At 38.6% G+C, this 17529-nt stretch overlaps 1 protein-coding gene across 3 annotated transcripts in view; it reads left to right on the top strand.

The window, feature by feature from the left end:
• PHYHIPL (phytanoyl-CoA 2-hydroxylase interacting protein like) overlaps window positions 1–17529 on the top strand; it is an 83739-nt gene that overhangs the window by 51078 nt on the left and 15132 nt on the right. Inside the window, exon 1 of one of the 3 annotated variants that reach the window (XM_031956954.1) lies at window positions 10398–10495. The exons of the other annotated variants lie outside the window; for them this stretch is intronic. The gene's annotated coding sequence lies outside the window, so the exon portion shown is untranslated. Of the gene's footprint in view, window positions 1–10397; window positions 10496–17529 lie in introns of those variants that run through there. 3 annotated transcript variants of the gene reach the window in all.

Here is a 17529-nt window from a genome sequence, read left to right as displayed (position 1 = left end):
TCCCTTCTCTTTCACTTCCAGAGGTTTCCTTCCATAATTTGGGTTGCAGGTTGAAACCTCTGAGGCAGCCAGTTTGGCTTTCTGTGGGTGATGGCCCCTGATAAACTACTTGCAAGTCAGTCCATCTAAAGCCAAGTTAAATTTAATGTTTGATTATCATGAACTAGTGTATTTTAATTGTTAAATAATCTCCTTTTATAGGTCATAGGAGTATTCATTGAATTACATAGAATATCACCTAGAGTATTACCTAGAGAGATTATTTACCTTCTATTGGAAGTAAACTTGGAAGTTTCTCTTAGTAAGATACAGTATGAAAGTGAATAAAAAACTTAAGATTCAAGACTATAACCTTTCTTTGTGACTATTAAATTATTAGCCAGCTTCCAAATAGTATCTGACCAAATAGCCAGATCCATTTTGTTCTGTGGTTCTTACAGAAAAATTCCCATCTCCAGGGCTTGCACATCTGGCTCAGTAGAGCTGTTGCAAACTTTCAGAAGCCTTCTGTGGCAGATGATGGCAAACTTCTAAAATGGAAGTATGTATGGGGTTTATTTTTCTTCAAAGTTACTTTTTAGTATTCGAGAGTTTAAAAGTAGTCTGAGGTAAAGAGACAAAAATTAGCCATTCTGGTGACTATTCCTAAAGATGTGTTTAATTGACTTACTGGAATTCTGGATTTCAGTAGTTTGTACACTTTAAATATTCTCGTTTCATCTTTATCTGACTGTCATTGGAATAAACAGATTCATCTTTGGTTTAAGAAGAAAAAAGTTTTCATGATTCAGACAGATTTCATTGGTGTCGGCAGGAAGTACTTCACACTTGCAAGTTAAAATGAGACCCTTAAATGACGAAATGCTTCTTTTCACCATTAATTATTATGACTCATTTAGGCATTAAAATTATTTTCATCTTAAATATAGATATAAATGCACATATTTCTTCCACCAAGTGAGCATTTCTGCCTGTACCACGGGCCCAGACGGAAGCTCCATTTGGATGCTGACCCTCCGGAGGAGCGTTCCTCCCTCTTACAAAGAGGCAGCTGCTTTGCTGCAGAATGATGTTGGCAGCATCAGTCCATGGAGAGCTCTCAACCCCTTCAGATGTTGCAAGAAAGCCTTGTGCATCCTGGGGAAAGGCAGCTATCTAGAAAGCTGCTCTGGGCTTCAGGTCGGAGCGTATCAAAGAGTCATTGCTTGTGTGACTTTGAAAGATATAGCCGAGCCCTGCGCTGCTCAGCAATGATTCATAATCAAAGTCAGCTGAAAAGAACTGAAGTTATTTTCCTCTCGGTAGGCACAGCTTACGCAGAAATAGCTTTCCATCTTCCCTACCCTTATCTGATACAGAATCTTAAAAAATCCTTCACTATGAACGGGCAATTTATCTTTAGTGTCCACTGGACCAATTGAAAATGATGGCGGGGAAGCCGGTCCAGTGTCCTCAGCCCACTTTCCCCGTCAGCCTTTTACTCCTTGTTGCTCTTCAGGTGACCTTCAGAGCAGAACAGCTTGGTCACTGTTTCATTAAAAGCCATAGCAACCCAGAGGGAGACAACTCGATGCTCTGAGTCATTGAAATCCCTTTGCTATAAACATTCTCTAATTTCACTAGCTGTTCCTATTTTTGTTATTGCAGCATTTGGTCTCCTATTATTAAAGGAGTGTTCTGAATTTTCTTCCTTAAGCCATTTGCACAAATTAGACAGATTAACAGTTCTACTGTGATTATTTGTTAAAATCATACAAGCTTGGCTTGCCTATGTAGGCTAAGCCTTTTTTTTCTCTTAAAGTTATTTGAAACAGAGTTGATCATACAGGCTTACAGTAAGAGATATGATTTTTATCAGTGTCTTCCTGTGTACAATAGAAGCCATTTTGCAGATTGAATAAGTAATTTAATATGGATTGTCCTCTATGGGAAGATGCTAAGAAAATAGGATAGCATGATATAAACATCCCTAATGGCTTTAAAACCACTCACTTTTGCAATTCAAGGGTTTTTTTTTGTTTTGTTTTGTTTTTACTATCCAGTTGTATATTCTCTGTACTTTTCAATACTTTTAGACTCTGATTTTTATTGGTGCTCTCTCTCTTTTTTCTTTCTCTTTCTCCTCTATCCCAAAGAATAATGTTAAATAGCTACCTGCCCAACAAGAATTTATATAAAAAATTCAAAAAACAATTTAAAAATCAAAAGACACAGATGAGGAAAACAAAAAAAGAAATTATAGGAACAATCCAAGGAAAACAAGATGATTATGAAAAGAGTCAACCAATTAGAAAAGGAGATCCAGGATCTTAAAGAAGAAAATGACTATGAAAATTTAAAAATGGGCAACAGAAAGACAGTGAAGTTACAAGACAACAAGAAATAATAAAATACAATATAAAGAATGAAAAAAATAGAAGAGAATATGAAACATAAGAAAAAAATAACAGATCTGGAGAATAGATCATGAAGAAAAAAATATAAGAATAATTGGACTACCTGAAAGCGATGATCAAAAAAGAATCTTGATATGACAATACAAGAAATAATTAAAGAAAATTGTTCTGAAGTGATAAAAGGGGAAAGTAGAAATAGAAAAAATCCATCAATCCTCACCTCAAAGAGATCCTAAGGAAAAGAAATATCACTGCTAAATTTCAAAAACCCGGATAAAAGAGAAAATTTTACAAGCAGCAACAACAGAAAAAAAAATTCAGATGCGCTGGAGGTACAATAAGAATTTCACAAGATTTATCAACAGCTCCAATAAAAGACTTCAGATACTGGAATACTATATGGTGAAAATAGAAAGAACTAAGATTATGGATGAAAATATTAAGTGTAACATTAAATGGAAAAAATGGACATTCAGTGAACTATCAGATTTTCAGGATTTTGTCTCAAGCCTGAACTCAATGGGAAACTTAATATATAACAGCCAACATCAAAGACTAATTTCAAATAACTCAATTAAGGACAAATCATTTATATTTTATAAGCAGAAAGAGACCATATGTCTAAGATTGACATTAGTAATTGGATAGTTCAAAAGAAGATTGGGGTACAGCTGAGTATGATATAACTCTTAATAGCAAACCTATCTAGGACAAGGTAAAAATAGTAATTATACTCTACAAAGGAGATATGATAGCAAGAACCAACACAGGAATTAGATGGAAGAGGAGAGCTGGTGGGAATAGATTTTATATATATATATATACACACACACACACACATAGCAAGAAGTTTATAGCACCCTCCAAGATCTATAAAGAAATAAAGGGGGAGGGAATAGTATACATACATGAGTGTGCTTGCCTTTCTTTTTGTGTGTTTGTTCAGTCCTTTGCTCGTGTCCCACTCTTCAGGACAAAAATATGACTTTGCGTAAGTCTCACAGGTACTAAGTCTTTATCCACTGAGCCATCTAGCTGCCTCCTTTCTTTTTGTAGTAAGCCCTAGTGATTGTTATTGGAGAAGAATAGCATTGTGAAAGTTTGTGTACACATGTGTACATATATTTGTAAACATACATGCATACACATATACATTATCACTTCTTTTTGTTAAGACAGTTTTCAGTTGTGTCCAACTCTTCACCACCCCATTTGTGTTTTCTTGCCAGAGATAAGGAACAGTTTGACATTCCCTTCTCCTGCTCATTTTACTGATGAGGAACTGAGGCAAACAGGGTGAAGAGATTTGCCCAGGCTCAAGTGGTTAGTAAGTGTCTGAGGGCAGATTTGAACTCAGGAAGACGAGTCTTCCTGTCTGCAGACTCCACCCACTGCTGCTCCACCTGGCACCTGAATTTATTGTTGGTGAAGAATAGCCTTCTGCATATTGTTAGTACATATAGTTATATATGTTTATGTTTGTTTGGCTCTAGACAACTATGCCTTCTTCAAGTGAAACAAATAAGTAAAATGAGAGAGGATTAGCATGATGTGTGTATAATAAATGAATTAATGTGTGTATAATAATATGATGTAGTCTAGCCATGATGGTAATTTATGTGTCCAGTAAATTGTACTATATATATGGGTTGTTGTCTGTCGTCCTCAGAGGACCAAAATGACATATATATAGTAATTTATTTTTTAATTTTTTATTATAGCTTTTTATTTACAAGATATATGTATGGGTAATTTTACAGTATTGACAATTGCCAAACCTTTTGTTCTAATTTTTCCCCTCTTTCCTCCCACCCTGTCCTCTAGATGGCAGGATGACCAATACATGTTAAATATATTAAAGTATAAGTTAAATACAATATAAGTATACATATGACATCACTATATTAAGGTACAGTGTGTCTGATTGGCTGATCGGACCAATACAATGTTCCACTACAGGTCAGGCACAAATAGTTCTTGTCAATGTTTGGGATGGATTCTCGAAATCTATGTATCTTTTTCCTTTTAAAGCCTTTTTCTAGCAATCAAAAAGAAACTACATGTCTATTATACGTTAGCACTATACTATGAAGTGGAGGTACAAAGGCAAAAAAAGTTAAATAGTTTCTGCCCTCAAGAGGATTATGTTTTATTGGAGAGAACACAATGTCCACCCAGAAAAGTAAACATACAAAATATACAAAGTCATAGGATTGTGGTGGTGGGATCAGCAAGAGCTCACACATCTTGGGGATTAGGCAAGGCCTCATCTGGGACCGTGTGGGAATATATACCTTTTTGCTTTCTGGGTTTTAGGTCTCAGCTGAAAAATGAGAGGATAGTACCATATGACCTGAGGAGTCTCTTCCAGCACCAATATTACATCCCCTTCCCATCATTTAAATATTTGGTAGCTATTTAACCAAGGATAAAATATTTAATTTCCCAGAGCCTCAATTTCCCCATATGCAGAATGATGATAATAATACCTAATAATATCTAAACCAAGATTTTTATGAGGAAAATGCTTTCAAACCTTAAAGTATCATGCAAATAAAGGGCATTTTTTTTTCAATGAAATTGGTTTGTCATCTAAGTCTTAGTGGAAGGAGTAGATATTAAATGAGACCACTAATCTTTCCTTTAAAAAGGTATTCACTGGTGGTGAATTTTATCCCCATTGATGGCTCCATACCAAAAAGCTGCATATTTAAATTATATTCTGCTAATCAATCCCATCCATATTTGAAGTGACCTAGTTCTTTTTTTTTAAGAGTCAGACCAATGTCCATCACTGTACAAGTGGAAATTTTGAAACTGATAATCCATCCTCATTATTCTGCTTCATAAAGTAATTATCATGCATCATAATTTAATGAATTTGCTTATTGACCATTAATTTTTAACAGTAATTCAGTGTAGAGTCAAGCAGTGTTTGTAACTGAATGAATAGGAATGAAGAATAAATTGTTTGCTAGTAGAACCATTTAGCAACACTTGATAGTTGGTGTTCCCAGAGTAAAGTATCTGGGACCAAGCCAGACCGGGGCTCCCTTTAGCGGGAGGGACAGGCTGGGGTCACATTTGCCAGGGAATGACCCTGCACTGGGCCTGATCACTGGACATGAGGGTAGCAGTGCCATTCTTAAATTTTCCTCCGTTACAAGATCAGGTCCTTGGGATAAATAAATGTGACTTCTGTCAGCCAGCCCTGTAGTTCTTACCTGCCCAGATATTCCAAGTTCTTCTATCACAAAATAAAAGCCACACGGGAGGGCGAAGAAGATGCCCGTGTGATCTCAGGCAGATCACCAACCTTACCTGTAAAACAGGAGCAGCAGACTGGGCCCTCTCATGCCTCGCAAGCTCTAACTCCATAATCGTATCAGTGGGGTTGGGGAAGATTTGTTCTTATTCCTTTTCCTGGGATTCTCCATGGTTACAGATAACAGCAGCAGGTGTGCTGGGTTGGTACTAAGAAGCCAGCATCATTCATTTTATTCCCCAGTGCTCTGCCTAGTGCCCTGAACAAGGTAGGAAGCTAGTATCTATGTAGTCAAACACACAATTCAATTAAAACCCCGAGCTTTTAGCTGGTGAATCTCACCATCCTTTGGCAACATCTCTGTGGAGCTGGTGAAGAAGAGGAAGCAAAATTGGCCAATGGCAGTTTTCCTTCCCTGCCCCTGGTGGAGGTGCTACAAGAAAACCAGCTCGCAGCAGCGGTGGGCCTGGGATGGCCAAGGAGAAAAAGTCTGATCACCCACAGAGCAAATGGGAGTCCTGAGCTGAGATTTGACTAAATGAGCCTTTAGCCAAGAACTAGTCATTGCACTGTCCACTTGGAGGTGACCCCCAACTTCTTGTTCTACAGAAAAACCAAGGAAGGTCCAGGGCAGCCAGGGGCACCGTGGTGGGCAGGGCACTGGGCCCAGAGTGAGGAGGACTCCTCTTCCTGAGTCCCAGTCCAGCCTCAGACACTTAATAACAACTGTGCAAAGCTCTTTTCCAATTTCAGTGTGACAAGTTGTTTTTCGGAAAGACAGACTTTCCATGTTATACCAACAGCCTTGCCAACAAACAGCATCTCCTCCCAGCGGTCATTCAGTCCTGGTCAGCTTAGCAAAGATGAAAGGACTCTCATGGCTGTTTCATGCAATCCCCCCCAAGCACTCACAGGCACTTTCTAAATTATAATTCAACAGCGAGTCCTGAGCGAGTTTCACTTTTTCATTTACTGCTCATTTGCAAGAGCTTCGGTCCAAATCCAGGGGGGGATGATCACATCCATTTTAAAATTGATTAGACAATTTAACTTGGAGTTTAGCTGCGGCTGTGGCTGAAAGAGATAAGCCTCTGAATGGGAGCACAAAGCATTCATCTTGTGGCGCTCCAAATGATGTCAGGGAAGCCGGCATTTTGTGTTGCTTCTTGGACTGCAGCAAAGCAAGCAAAGCAGAGCAAAGGGACCTGGGCCGGCTTCCCACCACGGCTTTATGGAGGAGCTGGGTTCAGCTTCCCTCCAACCTTGGGTCGTGGTCTTAGGAGGCTGCTCAGCGACAGCACTCTGGTACGAGAGCCTGGCTCTTCTCTGCGCTTTCCCCTGATGGATGTGGTTGGACCCCTTGGAGGCCTTGTTCCCTAGGAGCCAGGCCCGAAGGGCCAGAGGAAAACCCATTCCCTTAAAAGTGGGGAAGGAGTGAGTGTTCACAGCCCTCATTAATAGTTCTCAGTTCTTAGAGTGGGGATGGATTAGGACAGAGATGCTCTCATGGGAGTGGGGTTCTGTAAGAGTAATAATAAAAATCATTGGAGTTCTCACTTATAAAGTACTGAGTGATTTGCCCAAGATTTGCCCCAGCCTGGGAGGGAGGGAGAGAGGGTAAAGACCATTCCCATTGTAGAGATGTGGAGGCAGAGACTGAGGGTACACCGGGTGGGGCAAGGGATGGAGCCCTGGCCTGGAGTCATATCCTCGCTGGGGGACCCTGGCCCACTCATGTCACCTCTTTGCCTCAGGTTCCTCATTTATAAAATGAGCTGGAGAAGGAAATGGCCTATCTCTGCACAATCTTTTGCCAAATACAACCCAAATGGGGTCATGGACATGCTGGACATGACTGAAGGGACTGCACCAGGCTCTGCCCTGTGCTTGATAAATAAAATGGGATTTCTCTGTCTATAGAAAGGTGGCAGGGTTGCCATTGATTAGGGAGCAGGAGTCAGGATTGCCCAGGTTCAAGCCTTCTCCAGTGTAGGCCAGTCATGGCACAGCGTGGCACCTGAGGCAATTTCTAGATCTGGGTACAGGCCAGTTCCCTCCATTATGTAGGGAGGAAATTTCCACACTAGGGTTTACCTAAACTGATGAGTCCTTTCCCAATGATTAGGGTCCTTTCCAAGTACTATCCCACAAACTTAAAGAAGGTTAATTCCAGAATGTAGCAGCTCCAGTGAGGGGCAGGTATTTCACGGGTTGGGGAAAGGACCATGATTTAACATCACTGGTGATTTGGAGGTAGAAGTAGCAGTCCTGTAAATGTACAGGTGACCAGAAGGTGTGCGACCAGAATGAGTGCAAGGGGAAATCACATGCAAGAAGCAAATGAACCTAAAGACTGAGGTCTAGAGAACAAGACAGAAGCCGCATTCTGGGGGAGGGAATGTACTGAGAGAGTGGGGGGCCTCAGACTGAGCCGCGGCACCTTTCAGGTATCCTCACTGGAAAGAGAAGGAGGAGAATGTTATAGCTGTTCACAGAAAAGGCTCGTGTCCATCAGAGTTTGGCCTTTTTTGGTGTTTTAAAACTAATCACAAGAATACTTTGGATAATTCTGGACACCTGTATATTAGATGGATGTCAGAAAGTTGAAGAAATCTCAAAAGAAAAAATTTTATGGGATTGAGTAAAAGGGCTAAATAGATGTAGTTTGTCCAAATGGCACACTGGACTGATGATACTGTTATTTAAATTGGCCCAGTGATTTTAATAATCACATTAGTCTCAGTTATTCAGAATTTTAAATTTAACAATTATTGGTATTTTGAAATAGAAATAATAACAATGGAAATGAGGCATAATAAAGCAGAATCAAATTGAGAAAAATGAAGATATACAATATATTTCAGGACTAGGAGTTGGACCTAAAGTGAAACCTACTTATGTAGGCATCTCTAGACTGGCTTTAGTATCTTCTGAACTATGAATGAATCTTTCTGCCCTTATTCCTCCCTAGGCCAGTCCTATTCACTATTCTTGGTACTGACTCCTATCTCAGGGCCAACCAGCTCTATTTGCCTAGCCTGACATCACTTTTTACTTGGAGGTGGCTCTTTTCATACTTTCTGTGTCCCAGACCCATGCTTTCCCCCTAAATTTCTTGGCTTTGGAAAAGATCCTCACTGAAGTATCTTTCTTTTAGTATCTGTAGAGAACAGGAATTAAACATTTTTTGGGTCATGGATCCTCTTGACAGTCTGGTCAATAGTCCCCTTCTCAGAATGATGTTCAAATGCATAATATAAAATGCAGAGTTTCATAAGAACTCAATTATATGAAAATAGCTACTAGAATATTTTAATAAAAAGTTCATGGACCCAAATTAACAATGTCTAGTCTAGCAGAACAGTTTAAAAGCATGCACCACTCTAATATGCCATCTAGACTTGATGAATAGTTGGAATGCCACTAAGAAGTACATCTGGGAGAACAAAGCCTGCCAAAAATATCCTAAATCCTTCATCGGAAACCTATTCTGGTTTTAATAACCCTTAACCATTAAAATTGTAAAAATGGGACACAACTCCTTCCTGCTACAATTTAAGTAAGATGTGTTGAGATTCTAAATATAAAACAGATTCGTCAACAAAAGAGTTAGGCTGGTTCCATAAGATCCAAACAACTTTAAAATTCATTAAAAATTTAGTTAGTGAACTGATATTTTGACTAAGTGTCTTTTTTTTAACTAAATTGAATTAATGTTTTAGTGCCAGATAAAAAACAGGTTGTAGGTCACTGGACCATGAGAGAGACTTTATTTGATGACACGGGAGGAAAAAAAAGAAAAAAGTTAACCATTCAAGTGCATGATGCTTAAAGCATTTAGAAAAAGAAAAGTAATAAAGTAATATAATGAAAATTTTGCTGATTTGGGGAAGCAATAAACTTCATAATAAGGAGTTCCAAAGGTTCTTGGAAATTATAGGAAATAAAAGCCTCAGTTTTATTTTTTGTTTGTTTTGATTAAAAGGATAGTTGGCCTACTCAGTGTATTGTGAGGATTTTATAGGGAAATAAGAGCAGTGTGCCCACAGCAGTAAGGCTGATTTTTGGAATTGAGGATCAAGTAAAACTCAGTGGGCTTCTCTGTTTTGGGTAGCGGGAATGACCAGTTGGCAAGATGAGGGCCAGATTCTTTAGAGAAGGCTGGAAGAGCCCCCACTCCACTGCACACTGTAGGTGCTCAGCACATGCTATGCTTGTTTGAAGGCCATTTTGAACAAACCACCTGAAAGAAAACTAATGAGGAAAGAAGCAATGGTTTCTTCCAGAGCTTGTCCCTGCCCCCTCATCATTGTGCTAGCTTCCTTCTCACTTCCCAGAATGCCCATCAAGCCCCATCTTTTCCTCTCAAGTCCTAGCATAGCCCAAAGGCCGTCACTGCTGTGAAATCTTCTTGTGGGGCTTCTCATAATGCTCGAGACTACTCCAATAATTTGTGTGCTGGATTGCAAACTTTAAAAGGCTGTGTAAATCCTAGCCATTATTAGTAGTAACAATAACAACTAAATCATAATCATTATCGAAGCCTTTAATTTAGCTTTGTTACTTTTCTCACCTTTTGATTCCTTAAGGGCAGAAACTTGTTTTCTTCATCTTTATGTCTCCCAAGGCACAGTAAACCTTAGCTGAAAGTTGATCCGGTGCCATATTAAATGCTGTAGATAGAGGAACCCTCATAACCTTGTCAATAGGGCAGGTTCCTTTATGTGATCTGTCACAATGGATGCATAGAATCATAAGGCTAGGAACAAGCTTGAGAAGCAATCTGATCTTCTCCACTCCTGCCTCAGGGAGAGCCCTACCTAAATCATCCCAGGTAAATAAAAGTCTCTAAGGGAAAATATCTTAAATCCTTCATCGGAAACCTATTCTTTTTAATAACCTTTTACCATTAAAATTGTAAAAAAAGGAACACAACTCTTTCCTGCTACAATTTAAATAAGGTGTGTTAGATTCAAAATATAAAACAGATTTGTCAACAAAAGACAAAATTAACCTAGGAGAAATAAAGATGTATTTATTTACTCTAAATATTACTGATTTAAGAGCCCATGGGTCTGATTGTACTTTCCTAAAGCAAGTTCAGCACCACAGAAAAAAAAGGAGTCACATCAAGTACTATTAGTCAGCTTTGGTAATGCTTGCAGCTTTATTTGCAATAATTGCTATAGTTAGGGTATATTTGAAATGTTTGTTCTCAAAAGTCATTTTTACCTTCTAAATGGTTTCAAAAGCATTTGAAACTACCATTTGTACTGACATTTATGGAGACTTCGGCTGCTAGTTTTATATTCAGTATTTTTGATGTTAGCGGTATTATCTGTAGAAGTCAGAATCACATATCAACATATAAAAACATTGTAGCTACAATTATATTTGAAATGAAAGTTTATTAGTGAAAGAAAAAGAAATACTATGTAATTAGTGAGATACTAATGCTAGAATTCATTTTTCATAAATGTTATATCTTGAAATATGGATTTTTATTATTTTTATCAGTTATAAGATGATCTCTAAATATCAAATATTGAATTATATAAGGACAATAGAGGTATTTGTAACTAGTCATAGGACCCATTGAATAATAAATTCTGTTTTTTTCTTCTTAAAATGGCAAGACCCATTATATAAACTAGAAGCAAAATGGCATTGAATATAAGCTACTTGAGGACAGATACTGTCTTTTTTTTTTTTTTTTTTATCCTCAGCACCTAAAATTGTATTTGGCACATTATCATTGAGTTACTGATAGATTAGAATTGGATTCAGAAACATAAGCTCAAATATTGCTTTTGGAATATCAGTGAGGTAGCCAGAGGCAAATTATTTACTCAACAATTATTTTTTAAGTGTTTCTCTATGATGTGTACTATGCTATATTCTGGAGGTACAAAGAAAGGCCCAAAAAAGTCCCTACTTTCAAAGAGTTCACAATCCCAATAAGGAGACAATGCAATCAACTACGTACAAATAAAATATAGTACAGGATGCATTGAGGTGATTTAGAGGCAAAACACTAACATTAAGGGTATTGGGAAAGGCTTCTTTTTTATTTTTTTATTATTATAGCTTTTTATTTATAAAACATATGCATGGGTAATTTTTCAGCATTGACCTTTGCAAAACCTTCTGTTCCAACTTTTCCCCTCCTTCCCCCCACTCCCTCCCTTAGGTGGCAGGTAGACCCATACATATTAAATATGTTTAAAATATATGTTAAATACAATATATATATATACTTATTTATACAGTTATCTTGCTGCACCAGAAAAATCAGACTTAGAAATAAGGTAAAAATAACCTGAGAAGGAAATAAAAAATGCAAGTGAACAAAAACAGAGGGAGTGAAAATGCTACGTAGTGGTTCACACTCATTTCCCATAGTTTTTTCACTGGGTGTAGCTGGTTCTTTTCATTATTGAACAAATGGAACTGATTTGGTTCATCTCATTGCTGAAGGGGGCCATGTCCATCAGAATTGATCATCATATAATCTTGTTGTCATAGACAATGATCTCCTAGCCCTGTTCATTTCACTCAGCATCAGTTCATGCCAGTCTCTCCAGGCCTTTCTGAAATCATCCTGCTGGTCATTTCTTAAAGAACAATAATATTCCATAATATTCATATACCACACCTTATTCAGCCATTCTCCAAGTGATGGGCATCCACTCAGTTTCCAGTCTGGACACTACAAACATTTTTGCACATATGGGTTCCGGGGAAGGCTTCTTTCAAAAAGCAAAATTTTATGTTTGTAGCAGCTCTTTTTATAGTGACAAGGAACTGGAAATTAAGTGGATGCCCATCACTTGGGGAATGGCTGAATAAATTATGGTATATGAATGTGATGGGATATTTTGTTCTATAAGAAATGAACAGGATGGTTTCAGAAAAATCTGGAAAGACTTATATGAACTGATACTGAGTGAAATGAGCAGGACTAGGAGATCATTATACACGGCAACAAACTATGTGATGATCAATTCTGATTGTGGCTTTTTTCAACAATGAGGTGACTCACATAACTCCAACGGTCTTGTGACAGAGAAAGCCATCTTCACCTAGAGACAGGACTGAATGTGGATCACAATATAGTATTTTCACTTTTTTGTTGTTGTTTCCTTGCTTTTTATTTTCTTTCTCATTTTTTCCCTTTTTGATCTGATTTTTCTTGTGCAGCATGATAATTGTGGAATATATACAGAAGAATTGCACATGTTTGACATATATTGGATAACTTGCTGTCTAGGGTAAGGGGTGGAGGAAGGAAAGGAAAAAAATTGGAACACATAATTGCAAAAGTACATATATTTTGATAATGAGAAACTATTATTTAAATTTTTAAAGACAGAAGAGATCTAAGATCGTTAGTGAGGATGGAAGGGTCAAGTTAGGGGGTTGTGAGTGAGAGAAGTTGAGGATGACACTGTGATTGTCAGCCTGGACCCCTGAAAGGATCCTGATGCCCTTGGCAGCATGATGGAGACACGAGCACGTCTGTAGGCAGTGGAGGAGCCAGCAGACAGAAACTGGAGAGAGGAGAGAGTGGTGATGAGGGGACGATGTTTTAGAAGGAGGCAGAATCTAGGCATCCAGAGGGTTTGCTTTGGCAAGAAGGGCCACCACTTCATGTGACACAGAACTGGGGCAGGAGTTAGTGGCAGAAAATGAACTGAATGAACTGAGGAAGGAGGAAAAGATGGTGTTCTCAGAGAATTCTTTTTTTTTTTTCATTGAAATGTGAGGTGAGATTTTGAACTGATATGGTGAGTAAGTACCTGCTTCATAAGGTTATTGTTAGAATCCAATGGAATAAATTGTACAGAGTGCTATGTAAACCTTAAAAAGCTATACAAGTCTCTGTTTTTATTGGTGTTAGAAATGAATCTATGTTTTTGACTACCTTGAGGCTTAGTGAATAAATATCCTCAAAATAATAAATGCTTTGCAAGAATGAGCATTATAATTTTATCATTAAATAGTCAGCTTTTCCTACATTTGCTTTGTAATCCCCTCCATCATTACAGTGAAAACTCCTCTGTAAAATGAAGAGACATTACAGTCCCATCCAGCTCCAGACTGTGATTCTTTGGAGCTGGATGAGGGACAAGATGTGCTGCATGTGGTAAGAGGCTGAGCTGGCCCACAATATATGGTTTTATAAAATGTTATAAAAGCAGAAGTGCCTCCAGGAATCAGAAACCAAATATTTCGTTTCTGCCAATGACCCTAAGAGAAAATGTACTTCTTACCCTTCCCAGACATTGTTTTCCAAAATCAGAGAGGCATCTCAACCAGCCCAGCCCTTCCTAGGACAACTTGGCATAAATCCATCAAATAATCAGGTTTTTTAAAAAGTTTGAATTCTTCATGCATTGCTACTATAACCTGCTTTCAAACTTCGGTATACAGTTAATACCAGCAGGGCTTCCCCTTTTTTAGAGGTTTTCATTCATCCCCAAATCTTAATCTAGTCTTTTAGCAATGTTGATGATACTTATCCTGAGGATTTCTAGATTTGATATCCAGACGTTTGGAAGCTTTTTTGGTAAGGGCAGCTGGGTTGTGTGGTGGATAGAATATGGGACTGGAGTCCAGTCTCAGACACTTACTCTATGACTCTGGACAACTGACATAATTTCTCTGTGCCTCAGTTTCCTCATCTGTAAAATAGAACAAAATAACACCCTCTACCTCCCAGCATTGTTCTGAGGCTAAAATGAGGTAATATTATAAAAGTCTGTGGACATCTTAAAGCACTATATAAATATCATTATTTTTAAACTCAGCATGGCAGAAAGTTTTTCTCACTCATCAGCCTAGTCTAGTTTATTATTTCAGCATTCTAAATTGATCTTTCAAAGTGCCACAGCTGAAAGACTCTAGTTCTTGAAATAATTATCTCAGAATGAATGGAGTCCCTATTATGATTTGGGTAGGATAGCTACTAAATACTTTCTGTAGCCAAAATATAAGTATCTCATCCAATATTAATTGATTCAGTGAAAAGAGAGCATTTATGAAAACTCAGGGGAGGTTCGTTCAATAAGAGCAATGTTGTAAATGGACAGTTGGCTAGAAATCATCCCAGAGAGGGTTTCCAATTAAGGTGGGGTTTGCTTATAAAATAATTGGGGTACAATTATGTGAGCTGCGCCTTTATTTTAAAAATGAAGACAGGATCATAAAATCTGAGTTGTTTTCGGAGTTTCTCAGTTTAGAATTAGTTTACTTAGGCTATCATTCTTTTGTTTGACTGAACTTTTCTCTGCCAATGTTAAATTAAGTAATCCAAGCCCTAGGACATTAGCTTAAACTATATTAAGAGAACAGATGGAAATGGGGTTTGGAGGAAGAAAGATTGTGGGCAAAACTCAACCAGATGGACTCACCTTTTGACAGAGTGCGCTCTGAGGCTTTTGGGAAGAAAACTAGAAAAGGTTTCATTGTATATTTGGGGGTGAGGAAGAATTTGTCCTAATTAGAATATAGGGCAGCAGAAACTGGCCAGTTTCTGTTATGTGCATCTACCTATGGAAAACCTACTTTGGAAAGTAGCAGTAATGAAGCCTCATCTCAATCTGATTTTTATTGGAAATGTGACCTTGTCCATGCCCCCCTTGCTCATGGGTCAGTTGAGCCCTGTCAGTTCCCCTCAGCCTGGTTTTTAGGTCATCTACCAAGATGGTTTTCCCTGAGGTCACTGCACATGATCCAGATTCCTAGAGGCACCCCAAGTATGGGCAGGCTGCCTCGGCAGAAGGGGCGGTGAGAGCACTTTACCCCCATTGCCATGAGAACGGCTGAAGCGGGTGCTATGGAACCCCCAGAGTTTGGTCAGGTCCCTGCATCCGGGGCATTGCCACTTCCTTGAGTTTTTGTTTTGTAGGTAACACAATACCCGAGGAGGAGGAGGGTGGGCATGTGGGCTTCCCGTATAAGCAAACTTAAGTATTTTTTAATCTCCCGTTGGCTGTTTTTAACTTTGCTCAGGGAGCTCTTAGCCTCAGTTATATGGAGGTATCATTCTGTATGAACTGTATCAGGACACACTGTATTTTCCATTATACTTTGAGCCAAGAAAAAGTTTGTCTCCTCTTTAGAAAACATTGCTAACTTTTTTCTCCCTCTCCATTCTTTGCCACCCTTTGCCCCTCTTACTTTCTTTTGCTATTCCTCTCAAGCCTTCTCTGCTCTCTGTTTCCATCAGCACCCTGCTCTCTCCTTGGTGCCGCCCTGAGGGAACCCTGGAAATATCACCAGCTGGCATTTTGTTTGCCTAGAGTTCTTTTCCTTTGGCACTGAAAAATGCTGTTGTTCATTTATGTCAGGAAAATTACTCAAATTTAGTAATAATCACTCAGAAGCCAGAAGGCAGACTTCCCATTCCATGGACTGTAAGAATAATTTGAAAACAAACTGCCTAAAAGAATTCATTTTTGAAAAATAATGTGTATATATTAAAAGTTAAATAGATGTTCATATTTATCATCTACTATGAAGTTAAATAAGTTCATCACTCTTGTATTATACAATAAACACGTAAACAAAAAGTACTGGAAGAATCGTGTTGTCTCGAAGATCAGTTTTCTGGTTTGGATTCCTGGGTTAGGTATTGGTAAGAGGAATGGCAGATGAAATGAATTTCATGATTACATTCAAATTTTCTTACCCAGAGCATTTTCTATTGAGAGCCCCATTTGTGTCCTAACATCTCAGTTCCAGTTGTACCAAAGAAATACCAAAGAAAATAAAGATGGCAAAAAGTACCCTCCAGATGTATCCAGAGGGTAGTACTAGAAAAAGCACAATGCTGAGGACAGTGACAATTGACTCTCAAGTCTTTTGAATGAGAAGAGAATAGCAAAAGGCATGGAAAAAGATCTCAGACCTCTTTATTATTCAAGATTATGACTGAAGAAACTTCTGATCCTAATCCCTATTTTCCAGCCATATAAAATGTTTATGAGAATAATTCATAGATGTAGCAATGAGGCTGTTAGAAAGAAATGGCAAACTTTGACAGCAGGCCATTTTTCAAACCATTTTGAAATTGAGTGTGTGTGTGTGTGTGTGTGTGTGTGTGTAAGAGAGAGAGAGACAGAGACAGAGACAGAGACAGAGACAGAGACAGAGACTGATTAGCTTACTCTCGATATGACTAGAGCAGGCTGAATTGCTTTGAAAAATTACACTGTTATTTCAAAGGCACCAGGCTTTTCATTGAACAAAGAGACAACATTTCAGGACCAATACTGCACTGGTAGTATATGGCTATGAGCCACGGAACACTGTCGTCTCTAAATAATGGAGGCAGAGGGTCCCCTAAGGGAAGATGGGTAGCAGCCCCTTGTAAATGAGGGATTTCTCCAAAGAGCTGTAAGGGTTATAAAAGGGCATCAAAAAGCTGGTAAGAATGAGGGCTAACCAGCGGGCAGCAGGGTGGTTCTGGTGGTAGCATCATGCCATCAGGAGAGCATGAGGAGGAACCCTAGGAAAGTCACCTTTGGCAGACTTTGGGAAGATTTGACCGCAGGGGGATGGAAGGGGCAGGGTTGGTTGGGCATGATCTGGGTGGTTGGAGAGAGGGGTTGAGAGCTGTGGAAGATCTGGAGTCTAATCCAGAGCTGGCCAAGACTTCCCCCTCAGGAAGCCCCTCTCATTAACGAGACTTTGCTTATCTATTTAATTCCCATATGGGCCAACTCATTTTGCAGAGAGAGAAACTGTTCTGAGTTCACCAACAATATTGCTAACTTCATCTTAACTATTTTTCATTTTTAAACATGAACATTTCCATAACAGTTTGTATTTAATCATTCCATAAAAGAGTGGTGAGAGTTATAA

Source organism: Sarcophilus harrisii, chromosome 2, assembly GCF_902635505.1.
Source record: "Sarcophilus harrisii chromosome 2, mSarHar1.11, whole genome shotgun sequence".
In the NCBI taxonomy this organism is placed as follows: Eukaryota; Metazoa; Chordata; class Mammalia; order Dasyuromorphia; family Dasyuridae; genus Sarcophilus; species Sarcophilus harrisii.
Note: the sequence above shows the minus strand (reverse complement) of the source record. Positions and strands in the feature narration are given on the sequence as shown.